At 37.2% G+C, this 18,449-nt stretch overlaps 1 protein-coding gene across 4 annotated transcripts in view; it reads right to left on the bottom strand.

The window, feature by feature from the left end:
* Positions 1–18,449, bottom strand: part of kank4 (KN motif and ankyrin repeat domains 4) — a 54,828-nt gene that overhangs the window by 20,358 nt on the left and 16,021 nt on the right. Inside the window, exons 1-2 of one of the 4 annotated variants that reach the window (XM_077198584.1) lie at positions 1,182–1,340; positions 219–297 (exon numbers count right to left, since the gene is read on the bottom strand). The exons of 1 other annotated variant lie outside the window; for it this stretch is intronic. The gene's annotated coding sequence lies outside the window, so the exon portion shown is untranslated. Of the gene's footprint in view, positions 1–41; positions 298–1,181; positions 1,341–18,449 lie in introns of those variants that run through there. 2 more of the 4 variants (XM_077198583.1, XM_077198585.1) reach the window with 2 other exon arrangements.

Below are 18,449 nucleotides of genomic sequence, written 5' to 3' on the forward strand. Positions count from 1 at the left end.
TGCACGCACATGAAAATACAACGACAGGCTGAGATTCTCACCTGTACTAACGTGCTGCATGCATCCCAGACCTTGTAAGTGTGTGCGCATCATCGTGAGAGATGGAAAATGATAGAGAGACAGAAAGAGAAAGAGAGGAAGACAGATAGGGAGAGGGAGAAACAGAGACAGCCTCAGAGTGACAGAGAGAGGTGGGGGAGGAAAGGAATCCCTCTCACCTAGCATGTGCCGTGAATGCTGCTCCCCTCCTGTCTACCAAAAACATGCAAGACCCCTTTCCTTTCTTTGAACTTGCTACTGTTTAAGAAATTGGGGTTGGTAAGATTGCATAATGCATGCTTTTGAAAAAAGTCGCTTATGCTCACCAAGGCTGCCTTTATACAAAATTTAATTAATTGAAAGCTGAAATTTTCAACATCATTACTTCAGTCTTCAGTGTCACATGATCCTTCAGAAATCATTATAATATGCTGATTTAGTAACATTTAGCAAAAAGTAACATTTCTTATGGTGAAAACAGTTGTGCTGCTTAATATATTTGATATATATATATAATATATTATATTTTCAGGATGTACTGATGAAAAGAAAGTTCAAAAGCACTGATTTGAAATATAAATCTTCTGTAACATTGTAAATATATTTACTTTCACTTTCGATTAATTTCATGCATCCTTGCTGAATAAAAGTATTCATTTCTCTTTTTTTTTATCCTACTGACCCTAAAAAAAAAGAATCTAAAATTCTAAAAATATGTTGTTTTCCAGTAAAATATCTAAAGATTCTTCAAACAAAATAAATCGGATTAAGGAGAAACAAGATAATAAGATTGTTTTCAGAGAATATGGCTTGACATAAGTTTAGTGTTTATGCATGAAATATGTAAACAATTTTACTATGACAAAATATATGCTTAATTAAAAATAATCTTAATTCAAGATATATTCTCTGCATGATCAGACATATGAAATTAAACATATATTGTTAAGGATGTTTCGATATTTTATTGGACAACAAGACAAAAATACTGAAGAAAATGAGTTTTACAGTGCATAGATACAGGACAGGCAATTTATTCTGCTATGCCGATATATTGTTCCTGGAGGAAAAGAAAAACACATAACAAGAGAAAGAAAAGGCATCAAAGATGATTAAGAAAAGTGAGAAAACAGTCCTCATACTCTTCTGAAGTTTCAGTCCACTGCTGCAATAACTCCCTCCGCCCTCCTTTTGACACAGACCATCTGTGAATTGAACTGACGACGGCCGGTGCCTCAGATGAAATGACCCATAGAGGGGAGCTCCCTTACTTTCTCACCCTCTTTCTCTTGTGTATTTTTCTCTCCCCCCTTCAATAACTCTCTCTCCCTCAATAACTTAATACTCTATTCTTAAAAAGTTGTTTTATTGCTGAAGTTAACTTTCCTCCCTCCCTGTAGCCCCAGGAATATGTCAAAATTGTGTGGAATGGGTGGAGGTTAACCATTAACAATGCACCAGATCTCCACCAAACTTATCTTCTCATAACACTTGCACCTCAGCCAGGAGTGCAACTGCTCATTTGTTGAGGTGCAAGCCACATAACATTCAGGCCTTTACAATAATGGGCTTAAATAGTAAACTGAAACATGACAATTCTAACATTATTTTCTCATTGCTCCAAATATGACTTTCGATTTATGGAAAACAAAAGATGTTTTTTTTTTAAAGATTAACCTAGTCATTCTTTTTGATGTAATTTAATGCATCATAATAATACATACAATTGGTCTGTATGACTCATGCATTATATTCTGATTCTTTAGAAACAATGTTTTGTGAGCAGACTGAAATTGTTGTTATTCACTGAAAATGATAACATTCACCCTAGTTCTCTTTGGCACATTCATCAAGAAAGAAACAGCAATGTACAGACCTCGAACGAAATATTCTAGCGGATGTTTTGCCTCACAAAAACAGTGGTTGATCCATTTACAAACAGGACTGATTCAGTTGTCAACTTGCAAACACAATAATTCAGTTGCTACAGCTAATATCGGTCCACAGAAAGGGATGATTTAAAGCAATTAAATGGATAATTTAACTCCCAAAACAGACAATTTTGTCCTCCTTTCCTCACTCTAATGTCATTCCAACCAACAAGACTTTCATTCATCTTTGGAACACAAATAAACATGAATGATAGTGTTATTGGTTTGGAATGACATGACGGTGAGCGATGTAATTTTTATCATCCTTAGTCTGTTATGTATATTTGACAAAAGAAAGACTGACAGGATATGCAAAATTATTAATATGTCCACTCACATCCTTATATTTTACATTTCATGATCAAGTCCTAGAAACATGGCTCTCAATACCATGATGTACCTTTATAAAGGTCTAAAAAACATGGTATTTATTTGTATGTGCCTGAGATGATCCCACAGATAAGCCAGCTTGTATTCTTGTCACAGATTCTGCTATGGAGTGCTCCTTTTGCCTTTTTCATTTGGAGCAAACAAATTGAAGTGGCCCCTTAAGGAGGAAGCCATTCAACTCTGCAATGTGCTTGAGAGCTCTGTCTAATCACAGAATTGAGATGGCCCTGCCATGACTATATTTCATTTGTGTCCAGAGTGAGTCATCATCCAGTGTCAGAGCCCAGATTAAAAGCAGACCTGAAGAGAGGTGGAGGTGTTTAGTGCTCAGCATATGTAGTGTACACTGGCAGTGAAATGCACCCTGTAGCCATAACGTGCTCTTCCTACTTCAGTCGACAGCCTTGCAGACACTAATAAAAGCGAGAATTCAAACATGCATACAAAACACTCACTCATGTATTCTCACTCTCTCTCATACAGAACGACAATCATTCACACTTCTAAAAACACAGGCATGCTGTAAATGTGATGCATGGATAACTCATTTATATTAAATGCTGCAATATTTCATAAAAAATAAGAATTGTCAATTTTGATTTCATGGTTACTTTAATCTTTAAAAGTCTGAATGTATTCCTACTGTTCCTTTGACTGTCTCTTGGCTGAATTAGAGTAAATTGTGTGTAAACATACTAAAACCCCCTACATTTTACACGCGAGCTGGCACTTGAACGCCAACACCCTCATTAGCGCATTTGTCGACTGTGGGTCTAAAGGAAAGAGCGAGAGTGAGCAAATAAGCAATCTATATCAGTAATGTTCATAAAATAGGTCACATAAATACCACATGCCAAAACATAGCCATCTTTATCAGCCATAAAAGCCGACAACTTTACACAGTACAGGGCTGTGTACACACACTTGAGAAACTTATGGCCCTATCTATTATTTCAAGGTTCGCTAAAGCTGCAGGATATCATATCTGCCCTAACATATGTCAGACTCACATATTTGCACATTTTACTGCATATTTTTCCATGTATAGTGTTAACAGGTCTCAGCTTCAGACAGAATGGTCACGGACCGCCCAGAGGCTGTTCATTCAGTTATGGCTGCGAAATAATCACGATGAGAAACTATGATCACATTTGCTGCTGCCTTTTTTCAGTGTAAAAAAATTAAAATTCCCATGTGTGTCCATTATTTTAGTATAATTAATAGACATAATATATAGATATAATATAACCCACCCATAAAAGCTCAGAAGCATCAGGGTGTTTATTAATATAACTCTGATTGTATTCGTCTGAAAGAAGAAAGTCATACAACTAGGATGGCTTGAGATTGAGTAAATCATGGGGCAATTTTAATTTTTAAGTGAATTACTCCTTTAAGTAAAGTAGCAAAGATATACTATGGCTATTCAGCTATGACTATAGGCCCAGTGAATTTTCTGTGCTTATTTTGAATCTACGGAATTTGGATATTAAAGATGGTAAAACATGTTAACTGGACCTTACTATTGGTGGCTGAAAACATTATCAAATGAACCATTTTTTGAATAAATGAACATGCAAGGGGTGGGGGATTTGCAGGTCCAACTCCAGTTCTGAGATGTAAGATGTACTGTAAGATTGAGGGAGGAACAGACAGTGGGTGGGGTGCCAATCTCATGATTAATTCGACCATTTCCACTTAGTCTACATTTACGTGGAAATTGTTATCTACCACAGTAAAGTGGAAAGTGGTAGTCCTCAATCAAATGCACACGATCAACACCCATCCTGCTCACCAATAGTGAATACATTAACACTTTGTTTCATACAAAATTATTTAGATAAATCAAGTAACCAACGTCAAGTGACTCAACTCTCTTTAGAAAGTGAAAAACGTGTTAACAACAGTGACAACACAATGAGCCATGAATGCCCTCCGCTGGCTTTAACCACAATCCTGTATCACATTCTGCTCTCTCCTTAAAGCTTCACTGCACACTGGCATGTGTGTCATGCGGCTCTCTTAAGGCATGAGAGGAACTGATGTCAATGCTCACACAATGTGAAGTGAGCTATGTGAGCATCGTTGTAGATTAGATTACAAATTATGTGGCATTACTCATCATCTTCTGTAAACCTCAAAACCCCCCTTGGCTGGAGTAAGGGTGACCAAACTATTTAACAGATCAAGTGCTCCCACATCAAAAATAGCATTAACTGTGTTTCTATTTACTGGGATTGTAAATCTGGCATCTTGCTTGAATTAGATCTTGATTAGAAGCTAGTAAAATTACCTTTTGTACAAAAGTGTTCACATGATTATTGTATTTATATATTTTTTTGCAGTATTTTTTCATAGACAGTAAAAGAAATGGACACAGCGACCCTCTTGATTTCATCGGAGAAAAGTGAAGCCCATTAGAAGCACTCACTTCCTGATGGCTGAGCGTACTGCGCAGGCTCAAACTGAGCTTGACAACGTAGATGTGACGTGAGCAACCTGTCTGACAATTGTAAATCTTATAGTAGCTGTGCTAAGACAAATCTGAACCCCTAATTATTTTCAATTCCTCAAAAACGTTGTTGAAATATTTTGTCCCGTTGCCTTTATGGACTCTCTATCTATGGGCTTCTCCCTTGACTTTATGCCTCCATGTCACCCCAAATGCCTCAGAGACAGTAAACAAATTGCCTGCGAGCTTCTCCTCCTGTCTATACGGAAATGTATGTACTGTGCGATAGAGAGTCGCGTGGTTATGACACAATCGTTAGCCTATTTTTACAAAAACGGCTTCTACGGGGCCATAACATAAGATACAAAGTAATGGAGCCTTTTATACATTGTCTTGTTTCTTCAGAAATAAATAATGGAAAAAATTAAGTCTTTGGACACCTCAGATGTAAAGTTATTCGCTGTCAAAGTGACGCCAAAATGAATGGGAGTCAATGGAATGCTAACAGCAGGTGATGGTCTGCTACAATGGTGGCCCCCAGGGAGGCTTCCGTTTCCGGCTGATGGATTACCCCCATGTATTTTTTATAAATGGTTTATCAGTGCACATCATTATTTATTTTTTTATTCATGTGCCCTTGTAATTTTTATCAAAATAACTTCCTCTTGGAAACTCTTGGAACAACATCTATTTTGTTTTTCTGATCACATGAGATCACAGCAATAGCAAACCACCAATGATCAAATATATTCCCGAATACAAAATCAGGTCATGCCCAACAGTTTTTTCTTGTTCGAGAAGCCGTTTCACTCAGATATACATCACAGTAGGGGAGAAAAACCAATTGTAATTTCTGTTTCATACTGACTTTAAAAATGATTAATTATTAAAATGATTAGGCTACTAATATAAAGGGGACAACTTTCCCAAAGATTCCAAGATGAAATGCTTGCAAACTTGGGATGTGGAATCTCAAGACCCTCAAGGAAAAGGAGGAAAGAAAGGAACTCTAACATGTGACTAACACAGACTTACACAAAAAGAGAAAAAAGGCAGAGAGATATGAACCGGAATAACTATGAATGACTTAAACAGAGCAAGAGAGCTGTTGAGAGAGGAGAGAGACAGACATTGCTTCTGGTAAAAGAGATTTAGATGGAAAGAGAAATATGAGGAATTCTTAGGTAACATCTTAAATGAAGAGGGGAGCAAGAAGGAATGTAAAAAGTATGCTTTTGGCAATGGCTGGAGCTGAGGGAGGAGTGGAGAGCTGAACTTGTGATAAAGTGAGGTTTGAACGGGTATCCTGGGGAAGAGTGCAGTGTGAGAAAGACAGATAAGAACCTCAGGCTGTTTGTGTTCAAACTGCCATGTCTGGACCAGACTATAATACAGACTAATGGGGAAGTCTGGGTATTTGTCATGGCATGGAAAGTAATTGGCATGGAAAAGAAGCCGGCAGTTACACAGAAATGGGGGATGGTTCAAATTCACAGTCATGAAAAATATATAATTGCTCTGCATGATACTTCAGTGAAGTCAAAGTAGTTATAAAGTTCAATTGAAATTAACTATACAAACACATTTGACAAAATATTTAAGAGTCGAGACAGATTAAATTGTTATTGCAAAAATTATATGTTGTTAAAAATGTTATACTAATAAAATTATTAATTATATCATTAATTTTAACATGACAAAAATAATTATATAAAGTTGTAAAATTATATTATGGAAAATTATTGTGGTATTATTCATATTGACAATACATAAACATTGGCAGGAATTTAATTTCTTATTTAATTTCTTTATTTTATATGGAAATTATGTATAATTGTTATTCATATTTATAGATAACAAAAATAATTATATACTGTTCAAATATTATATTATTAATATTATAAATAATTATAATAAAGGAAAAGGAAAAAAGATTGGTCAGTCAAACAGATAGAGCCACCACCAAATTGATGCCAATTAGATAGGTCAAGATTACTGTTTTGGGCTGGTCGGGATGCTGATAAAGAGCAATGTTTTGACTGTGCTACAGACTTAACTTTTCAGGGAAATCAATCTCATCAAATTTGCATGATCCTCAAACTTCATACAAAAATCTCTATACTTGGGAAGACAAAATGGCTGGAAGCTAGAATCCAGTCTGGGGCCACTATGGGCAAAGGAGGCACATTAAAACATGGGTATCAATTTTCTCTCAAAAAATGAGCTCTAACATCCTCCACCAACCCACATTTAAAATGGTGGTGATGCCATTCTGTAGCATATCATTTCACTGTTAGTCTACATGCAAAAAAGACCACAGTGAAAAATGAAATACAATAAGAATACACTGAAGGGTGAATGACCGTAAATGAACTGTGCCCTCCGAAAGCAATGCTTATTTACACGTATATACTGTCTGGCTTGTTTTCGCTGCTCATTCACTAAAGGTATTATACAAATCAAGTAACAGTAAAATTACTGCTAAAAAAATATACTGCACACAATTTGCATGCCATGATTCTTCAACTTTCAGAGTACTTTCTATATCTTAAAGGGTTAGTTCACCCAAAATTCTGTCATTATCCACATGTCGTTCCAAACTCAAAATCTTCTAAACACAAATTAAGATATTATTAATGAAATTCGAGAGATTTCTGTCTCTCGACAGTTCCTTCTCGTGTTACGCAGCACATTTGAGCTTCTGCAAGTCCCAATGAGGTTAATTTCCCACTACTCCTTCGTATCCATGGTTACTGTCATTATCAGTTCAGTTATGTCATCTGTTTAGTCATCATCGTCATCTGTATCACCTGTGCTATCAATCAGTGTCATCTGTGGTTGTATTGAAGGGTGTATTCACACCTGCCTTGTTTGGTTCGATTGAATCGAACTCTAGTTCGTTTACCCCCTTGGTGCGGACCTTTTGGGGAGGTGTGAATACAGCAATCGAACTTGGGTGCGGACCAAACAACCGAACCGAGACCCAGCTGAAGAGGTGGTCTCATTTGGATCTTTTGTCACGCTCTCCCGCCACACATTGTATTTCTCACACTGAAAAACTATTTGTAATATATTTAATATGCCGCAGCGCCCAAAACTCTGGCCGCGCCGCTCTCACTGTGGAACCAGCAGGAATCAAGCACGTCTCCTCTGGTGTTGTTAGCCAATCAGAAAATAGCATTATTGTATCTGGGTAAGATTTAACTCAACAACCAATGACACCGCGTCGGCACGACACACGTGTGGTTTTGTTTACAAATTTTGGTTGACTCGCAAAAAGAGCAGTGTGAAAGCGAACCGTACCATAAAAAAAATTAAAAATTATTTGGTCCGGACCTAAGCAAGTGAACTATCGGACTTTCCTGGTGTGAATACACCCTAAGTTCCATCTGTTCAGTCATTGTTTGTTCGATTCCCCTTTGTATTTAGTGTGTGTTGCTGACTGTTCTGCTTTCCTGTGTTATATTCTCATTAAACCTTCTTTTTGGAATTATATCCTCATCTCCATCATCCTTCCTGCAACCACCCGTGACAGAAGATCGGAACAGCCCAAATGGACGACAAGGCTATATTTGTCGCAATTGCTCAGGAGAGCACAGAATTCTTTTCCTTCGCGGAGAACTTTATTTTCCGAGCCGTCACTAGCCCCCTCGACGATGAAACACTTAAGCGGCTTTACTGGATCTGGGCCAATTTCTACCAGGCCATCGACCTCCCAAACACTGATGGACTAAGCTGGAGGAAAGCCATCGTCAGGTGTTTGGTGAGCGCCGCGTCCCGATCCAGAGAACAACAACAATCACCAGCAGCTGCCGAGACTACCCTTCCAGAGTCTCGTCCCGCAGAGACCGCCTAGCCAGAGCTTCTTCACGTCAGTCCTACCGAGCCAGAGACTGTTCACGTCATGGCTGCCGAGCCAGAGACTGTTCACGCCAGTTCAGCCGTGCCTGTATATTCGGCAAGGATGGTCAAAGCCTCGCCGCCTGAGTCCTCAGCCTGGACGGCCGCCGCCATTTCAGAGCCTGTTCCTGTCCCGAGACCTGTTCCTGCCACTAGAACTGTTCATGTCCCAAGACCTGTTCCTGCCCCAAGAACTGTTCCTTTCCCCAAGCCTGTATCTGTATCCTGGGTGGTGATGGCGCAGTGGATAAGACACATGCCTTTGGTGTGAGAGACCCGGGTTCGAATCCACTGTGAGACACCAATGTGTCCCTGAGCAAGATGCTCCAGTTGCTCCAGAGGCGTGCGACCTCTGAAATATAGCAATTTTAAGTCGCTTTGGATAAAAGTGTCAGCTAAATGAATAAATGTAAATGTATCCTGAGCCTGAATCTGTTCCAGAACATGAGATGGTTCCTGAGCCTGTTCCTGAACTCCCACCCAGCCTCCCTCTCCCACCTTCATCATCTCTTCCTCCACCACGCTGTCGCCACCTCCTGCTAGCCCCACAGCTCATCCATATGCCACCTTCCTCCACGTCCTCCTCCTGAACCCCCTCCCTCTGCAGTTGGTCTGTCTACGGCGCAAGGTCGCGCCTTCTGGGAGGGGGAGGTACTGTCACATGTCAGTGTTTGTTTGGACTTTCTGTTTGTATTTTGATTGGTTCCTGTTCTTCTTTGTTCTTTTCCCGCCACTCCTTCATATCCATGGTTACTGTCATTCTCAATTCAGTTGTGTCACCTGTTTAGTCATCATCATTTGTATCACCTGTTCTATTATTCAGTTACAACCACAGATGACTTTAAGTTCAGATAGTGTTTGCCCGATCTCCGTTGTATTTAGTGTGTGTTACTGCTGTCCTGTGTCCTGTACTTCTGCTGTCCTGTGTTATATTCTCATTAAACCTTCGTTTTGGAATTATATCCTCGTCTCCATCTGCCTTCCTGCAACCACCCGTGACAGACATGAGGGTGAGTAATTAAGGACAGAATTTTCTTGTTTTGGATGAACTATCCCTTTAACAATAAACTTACATTACATAGAAAAGAATGTAAGATCTATCTAGTTTATCCCAGCTCAATTTGCACTGTTTTTGTGCACTATATATATATAGTGCACAAAAACAGTGCAAATTGAGCTGGGATAAACTAGATAGCAGGTGTGTAAAGTTGGGGTCACTTGTCTCTCAGATGAAAGTGAAAAAGTCCACCACAAAGATTTAGCTCATGTTCAAGTTTCTTATTCAAATTCTCCACATTAACCTACAGAAAGCTTGGTTTGAACGTGGCTTTTGTGTGAAAGTGGCTTCATGCATCGCTATAGACAATGGACCTATTTTTTTTCCTGCAAAATTTCACCAATGTTGAGTAATTTAGTCAATGCACCACTGTGTGTTTGAGTGAACAAGAGAGAAGGCAAAAGAGAAAGACAGAAAGACTCTCTTCAAAAAACAAGCTCTCTTCGTTGTCTCCTAAATGGACAAGATCTGTTTTGTGTGTAGAAGGCACATTCTGGAACTCTGCAGATCTGCTGCTGGGGGCTGTTTGTGCTCTGCTGCTGAGGATGTGGCCAAATTGCTCCCACTATCAATAATCATGAGGTTCCCTGCCAGGCATGCATGTGTGGGGGGCTCTGAGAACAAGAGCTCAAAATATGTTCAGTGGATTAACCCTATGTTTTCTTTCCTTTTCTCAATTGTTCTCTACATGTACGATTAGATTTTTACATTTTTCTTTCTGTGAAGATTATTTTACAGAGCTCATTTCATTTCAAATTAAAACCTAATTAAAACATAATCCATATAATAGAAATATCAAATTCTAATTACCATGTTCCAGAGGGAAAAAAATAACAGCTTTGCAGTTATTCTTGGCATAGGTTTTATTTGTGATAAATTAGTAAATGTGCACGGTTTTAGTCCGGGTTAATAGGGGCAAGCAAAAATCGGTACGTTCTCTTTAGTGTGAACAAGATTTTAGTTAGCAAATACATAATGTAAAATGAAGGTATTCAGTGTACCAACCATTACAGTGACTATTCAAATAAATCTCTCTGCCAAATCATTATTTTATTTAATAATAAAGTTACCAATACCCTGAGCAGCACATGACTATGCAGTATTTTTTTTTTTTAAGTTGTGTTAAAGCGTTTAGTAAAACAAAATAACCCAACACAGATAAGTACTTATCCACCCTTTAGGGAATTCCTTTTTTGTTTATGCAATATTTTTTTCGATGCAAAAAGAGCGCTGAATGAATTAATCTTGAGCAGTAACAAAATATTGTGTTTAGAGAATAACTATTTAATGGATCCCACATAGGTAAACAAAAATGTGTTTTTATTGTATCAATTTATTCAGATGAAAAACATACACAGGCTGATGGGATGCAGGTTGCTCAGCATAAACAGAAACCATCTAGTCCTCTAATTATGTCTTAGAAAGACAGACAGGCAAACAAAAACACAAAATGATGTGAGGTCAAAAGCAAGTTTGAAAATGGATCCAAAAACAATTTTAGAAACATTTGCCAAGCAAAAAAGTGTCTTGTCTGAATGGATGTGCAGCTGTCTATGCAGAACTCCCTCATGTTACGCATGCTATTTCTGTCCTACGTTCATTTTTATTCATGTCATCAAGGTGAGAACAGGGGCAATTTAAAGTGATGGTTTACCAAAAAAAAAGATATTTTGAAGAATGTTGATCACCAAATGGTTTTGGATACCATTTACTTCCATTGTGAAAGTTATATAGTTTGGGAATGACATGAGGGCGAGTATGCTAACAGAAACAAAGTGAACTATTCCTTTAAGAGGAAGAATGTGAGTAAGTTCATTAAAATCATTAAAAAAAATACTTCATGTTCATGTGAATATTTATTTATCTATGTAACGGTGAAATACGCTGGTTAATTAACCATCAGCGGTCATTATTGTAAAGTAAAAATAATGCAATATAGACTGGTTGACTTTATATTAGCCCTCATGACCAAACTATGGCAGATAGATTTGTAGTAGTGTGCGAGTCACCATGGAGAGATGCTTTTGGCCGCACACACAGGGGTGACGGTGGGATAATGAACGTGTGTGAGAAATGGGGCTGTCACTCTGCTGAGATAAAGATGCTCTCAGGAAATGTGACCTGATGTCAACAGATGAAGAGAGGTGTATATGTGTGAGGGCAAACTCATATGTTGTTTGGGCCATTTTTCCATCCCTCCTGATACTTCTTGACATGATTCTGCTATTTCCGGGCCATTCCCCAATAACTTACTGTCACTCTTTCCCTCTGTGCTCTATCTCCTCCTCTCAAACCCTTACAGTCTGTCCATTGCTTACATTCACAATTTCACTTTGGGAATACAAACTGAAAATAAAAAATAGTCAAGGGATAGTTCACCCAAAAATTATATTTTGAGAAATGGCTCAGGGTTTGTTTGTTTTTTGTCCATACAATGAATGTCAATGGGCCCAAACGTTGTTTGGTTTCCAACATTCTTAAAATATATGTTAAAATATATTTTGTGTGTGTGTGTCTGTGTGTGTGTGTGTGTGTGTGCGTGCGTGCGTGCGTGCGTGCGTGTGTGTGTGCGTGTGTGTGTGTGTGTGTGTGTGTGTGTGTGTGTGTGTGTGTGTGTGTGTGTGTGTGTGTGTGTGTGTGTGTGTGTGTGTGTGTGAACAAAATGGTTTTCATTTTCATTTTTGGGTGAACAATCCCTTTAATAATAGCTGTTTCAATATAAATCATTTCTATATAAATTCTAAACCTTCCTTTTAGGATATCTTATGTCATGCTCAGGGAAAAAAATCCCATATGCTCTGAAATACAAACATAAATCAAAAGCGTGGGGTCAGTAAGATTGATAGTAATAAGTAATGTTTCTTGAGCACCAAATCAGCATATCAGAACCCTTTACGGCTGTCATTGTATCATCCTACCTCTCCCCAATAGAAACATGAACTTATACACACACACACATTGCAAACAAGCAAGAATGCTCATATAGAAATGTGATGACAGACGAGCAAAGCGCAGTGCCGCTATAGTTCACATAAGTTGTAGCAACATGTATCTCTAACCCCTGGGCAACTAAGAAGAAATACAAACTATATATAAATATATATATACATACATATACATACATACATATATATATATATATATATATATATATATATATATATATATATATATATATATATATATATATATATAAAGACAGACTTTAGCAAAAAATGCTGACAGGGCTGCACACTCATAAAAAAATCAATATTTATGACAATGTCGTACTGTATTTTTGAAATGCTTCATTCAGCACTTTGATGGCAGTTTTGAAAAATACAACAGTTAAAAAAAAAATATGCCTACAGGATGCAAAACAATGATTCGGTTTAAAGCCAAAACTGTATATGCTCTATTTAATAGGCTGTCTAATCGATTGGGAACTTGTACGCACTTTCATACTACTTTTCAGACTTGCAAATTTGCTGTCAACAGAATCAATCTTAAACAGAGCATGCTCTCCTGTTTGCTTTCCGCAATTATGAGAGAGAGAAAGAGTGAAAGAGAAAGTTAATTGATTTTTCATTCTTTGCAAGTGGGGGTCATTTATCTTGTTTTGGTGGTTGCCAGTGGACGTTTGCACTGCTAGTGGCACAGTATGTAAAGGATCGAAGTGTCTGACAAAAGCAAACATGTGAATCCTTACTTTTTACTTCTACCAGCAACAACAGCATGCACCTATACAATCTACACACAGGGTGTTTCAACACAAATAATTACATTCCTAATAAAACATGCATTAGATGTGAATGCTTAAATCCTTAATATGGTAGATATTGGCACTCAGGTTAGATATATTATTATGGGTGGTCACAAAGAGAGCTACCTTCTAGTATGTGGGAACCTGGTTACCTGGTTACATTTCAGTATAGGCAGTACACAAGACCTCTTGGGGGACCTAAAATATTTTAATGGTGCCTAGTCAAGCTCTATTTTAATCAAGCTCCAGCTTGATGTTTTCTTCTTTTGCAGATACAATTTAATAATAAACCCGAAAAAGTTTTTCCTGCCTACAGAGGTTTGCTAAAGTTTTCAAATTAATTAAAGCATATAGCGCCTCCAACACTTTTCTGACACAAATTGCTCACAAGTTCTAGGGAAAGTGCAATGCCTATTTGTATATAAATATGCTTCTAGACATATTTTAATGTTACTTCTTGAAAAATGAGGTTTGGAATTTCAACCGATTTCAAAGTTGGAATGTAACTTTCCCTGTTTGACCCACAGCTCACAGGCTTTGGCTTCCTCCTACTCGAGCAGACAAGCAGCATTGTGTTGTTCTTTGATCTGCCTACTTCATCTTTCTCATTTTTTTTCTTTCTTTCTCTCTTTTTTTCCATCTTGGCTATCCTCATTTTTCCAAAGGCTGGAAGCTTCCAGAAGTGAATCTCTCAGATCAGAGGCATGAGAAGTTACAGATTGGAAAAACAGATCCCGTTTTTAAAGGAATCTTCTTCCACACCTGGCACTATTTCACTTACAACTTGAACTTGAAGTGCCCTCTGTTATCAGTAACTGGCATGTGCTGTGCTGTCTTCTTTTCTTTTTTTCTTTTTTTTTGAGGATATCTGAAAATGTGATAACATACTTGCTGGAAAAGAGTCTTGATAATCCATGCATTGAACATATCAAAGAAAATATTTGACATTTTGACATGGAAGTGCCATTGATTTAGCTATTTATTGCTTCAAGAAGTCACATATCGCTACTGATTCTGCTTATGGATCAGTCCCCAAGACGTAGCCATATTATATGCAAGATATTATGTTATCAAGAGAGGCTGTTTTGAAAGAAATCACTATTGCTTCCCAAATAGGCATTTAATGGAAACCACTGTTCATCCTCTTATATAGCTCCTGAGGATACATAAAAAAAGCAAGTAGGAGGAAGAGGAAAAAAAAGAAAGGCCATTTGAAATGCAAAACTTCTCCAGCTTCTTCTAAGAGGAAATAACACAGTGCAGAGTTCCCAAGGTCACATTCGCGTAGTCCGGCTCATCTCTAAGGAACTGTGGGCAAGGCTCCTATTCCATTTCCGCTGATGGTGAAACATCTGATCATTACGTCTCTGAAGGACAAAATAAGAACCACTGAGGACAATCCCATCTAAGCCAACACTAAACTGTGTCTATTAAGACTACAAGGATGAACCTGCACAGCAGATTTCATGTAGAAATGCATATGCAGTAAACATACAGGCACTCTGTTGACTCTAAAAGGAATAAAAAATAACATTTGTTAAAACAATATCTAAGGGCACCTGCTAAAATCTTTTAAGGGAAACACAAAACAACGACTGAGATCTACAACAGGAGAAAGCCTCCGATGATAGGCTATACTTAGAATTATGACCAAAACATACTTGTAAAATCAAAAAAATTTTTTTTTGACATTTACAAAGAGGAATGCGATTCTGCGGTACTGAATAGCAATAAAATCTATATGGGGTCATTTTGTTCAAATGAAGAGTTGCTTTTCTTTCTCAGCCACAGAGGAAAGCCTAAATTTTCACATGCTGTGAACCATAAATGCTTAATGTACTGGCATTGTCAGTGGTTTTCTAATTGACACTGTGTTAACCAGCATGGATCAAGCCCTGGGAAAGCAGCTTGTTTCTAATTTCACAATTACACAATGCTTAAAATAGAAACTATCATCATGCTCCTAACCTGTAGGCGTAACACTGCCCTTTTTCTGAACTTACAGGGAATATTCTGAGTCATAATTAGGTCAGAGGTCTGAAGTGCATTTACTTTATGATATTGTATTTACTTAGCTTAGACAGTGAGTGATCAGGGCATTCAACAAGAACATTCTAAAACATCTGGAATAAATAAAAATGAGTAAATCAACAAGATGGTATTTTGAATCAATATGAACTTTTAATAACAATGATAAATGTGTCCTCTTTTAGTAAAAATGGTCCAGCTAGAGCACAAACAAAGAGGAGATCCCTATATAGCATAAAGGCATTTGGCTCTTTTAACTTAAAGGCTCCATTTTACTCATAACAACTTCTCCCATTCATTTTTTCCTCTTATGCTTCCTCTTAACTAAAAACAAATTGATTCTATAATAAGCATAGAAAATGAGAATGAGATAAATGTTCTGTTCTCACACACAGATATTAAGACATCTCTTATTTGTGGTCTGGATTTCAGTTAGCAGTCATCGGCAACATGAAGCATCTGGCATCCTGAGGATCTTCCATATTGAAAAGTCTGATACCTTTTCAAAAGGCCAAAGCAGAGCTAGAGGCAATGCAGCACATTGCATCTATATCTTTTTTCTTTATCACTCTGTCTTTTGCTTGCTCTTAAATCCAGTGATGCCATCTTATTCTTATCAGAGCTGTTCTTTGAAGCAATTTCAGTTCCCCACTCATGTCGCTTTCTGTTTTCTTACTGTTCTTTTCCTCTGTGTCAAATCCATTTTGATTCTCAAACCGTCTCAAGCTGTTGTTCTAGATAGCACAGGTTGGGTGAGGGTTTTATTTCAGACAGGAATGATTTGTAATCTAAATAGAGCAAATGGATGTTTGGAACAGCAGGAGAAAAGCAGTCAAAAGCAGGTGGCCAAATACTTTCTCTGTGGTGATGACCAAAACTCTGACTTATCTGAATGAAAAACAGATTTGTTTTCCTAAATTATAGCTCGAATTCCTTTTCTACAGGGTTTTTACTGTTAGATTGTGAGAAAGGGCACGTATTGTATCTAAGATGTGGCTGTGTAAATTTCCTCCTATGCAGCTCCGTGAAAAACAAAGCCAAAGAAATGTTTCTACATGTCAAAAATGAAGAGAATATAAACACGATTACGATGGTTTATGAGTGATTTTCATGCGATTTGGTGTATATTCATGTGAATAAAGCATATTTACAGTATACATGCTAAACAGGTGTTGCACTTAGCTCCATATAAAATGCTATACTATAGCAAATTTCCACAACATTATATGACCAAAATCCAGATCGCAATCAGAATTTATTACAAACACTCATTGGTGGTTGAGTAAAAGAATAATATTATTCTTTTAAATCGTGCTATGTAGCTTGATGCTAATTGTAGCTCTAATGCACCTGTCACGCCAGGAACGATATCTATTTCACGATTGTTTTTAACACAGTGTTTTTTAGAGTGTAATGCACATGCAGCTGTTTGTGTCACCAATGGTGATCAAACAACAAAAGAGAAAGAGAAAATGACTTGTAGCTTTAACAAAGATCAATTGTATTAATTAATTAATTTTATTAGTTATATTTCATTTATAAAGTGAAGGCTATTATTTTACATTTGAGTATTCCATTTCTGTACCTGAATACTGGAAACACATAAAGCAAAAATATTACATGAAAAAAAGTAAATATAAATGTTGCCTAGTAAAAATAAGTTTTAGAACTAACATTCCTAAAACTGAAATAGAAAAAAATATATATATTATAAAGCAAAACTTGGATTAAAATATAAATGATTATATAAAAATAAAAGTAATTCAAAATATTAATACATATTTTAACAGTATATAAATAATACTAAGCTAAAAGCGGCAAAAGTCTGTTTGGAAAGCTGAAAACACAGATAGAGTGATAGAAGTGTTCCAGTGATATAAAAGTGTTATAAAAAATATTGGCAATCTTGGAACATCGCTGGTCCATTTCAAATTAGAGGACCAGAACTAACAATTCTTATAATCCCATTCAAATAAACAACACAAAAACACAGTGTTTTAAATGAAATGAGCAAAGAAATCTACAGTGGAATCTTAAAACAAGTTTTAGGAAACAACAACAATCTCAAAATGAAACAATGCATTTTAAAAGATAGAGATTAGTAGATGTGAGAACATCAACATGAACAGCTTTGGAAGTGTTTGTTCCATCTGCACAGCTGTAAATTATGACCATCCCTTAGGATTAGTGTCTAATCAGTTCCAGTGCTGCTTTCCTCTGCATTCATTTAGCAGGATGAGACCACTCTCAGTCGAGCATTCTGCTTTGCGGAGCAATTTACGTCCTTACAGTACTATCAATGCAAAATATCAGGCTACAATGTACTACAAAGAGTGTGCTCAATGAGTGATGTTACACATAAAACAGTAATAGCGATATGATGTTGTGGTGTCTGTCAGGAGTTATTAAGACAGGAGCAGAGAACTTCATCCATCTTGTTTACTCATCACTTCCGTTCTCCACACATCATGTCATTACACAACAGTCCAGACTTCCTTTTCAAAATACCAGTCACAATACAATTGACTCACGGAGATGTACTACATATCATGTCATCGGATATGCAGGTTACAGCCTAAAAATGAAAGTAATACCAATGCTACAGTCCAAGGAAAGATGGGCAAAGAGGTTCCTGTGGAAAAATAAAATGGCTCTCATTTTGTCTCCTCTACTGCACATCTGGCAAAGAGTTTGTTGCGGCTCTCGGTTATAGGGATTATACTTAAACAGATCACTAAAAAAAACACCATAAAAGGTTTTCTCAAATTAAAAGAAACACTTTTGCTGTCTTTGATTGCTTATTTAATATAAAACATATTTCAGGTGTTTATTTACAAGGCCGGCACTGGAAGTTACTCCAGGCGGGTGCAATAATAATTAAGATGTTCAAAAAATTGGAAGAATGGGGAA

Source organism: Siphateles boraxobius, unplaced genomic scaffold (genome assembly GCF_051911475.1).
Source record: "Siphateles boraxobius isolate OS27281-9 unplaced genomic scaffold, OSU_SipBor_1 41, whole genome shotgun sequence".
Lineage (NCBI taxonomy): Eukaryota > Metazoa > Chordata > Actinopteri > Cypriniformes > Leuciscidae > Siphateles > Siphateles boraxobius.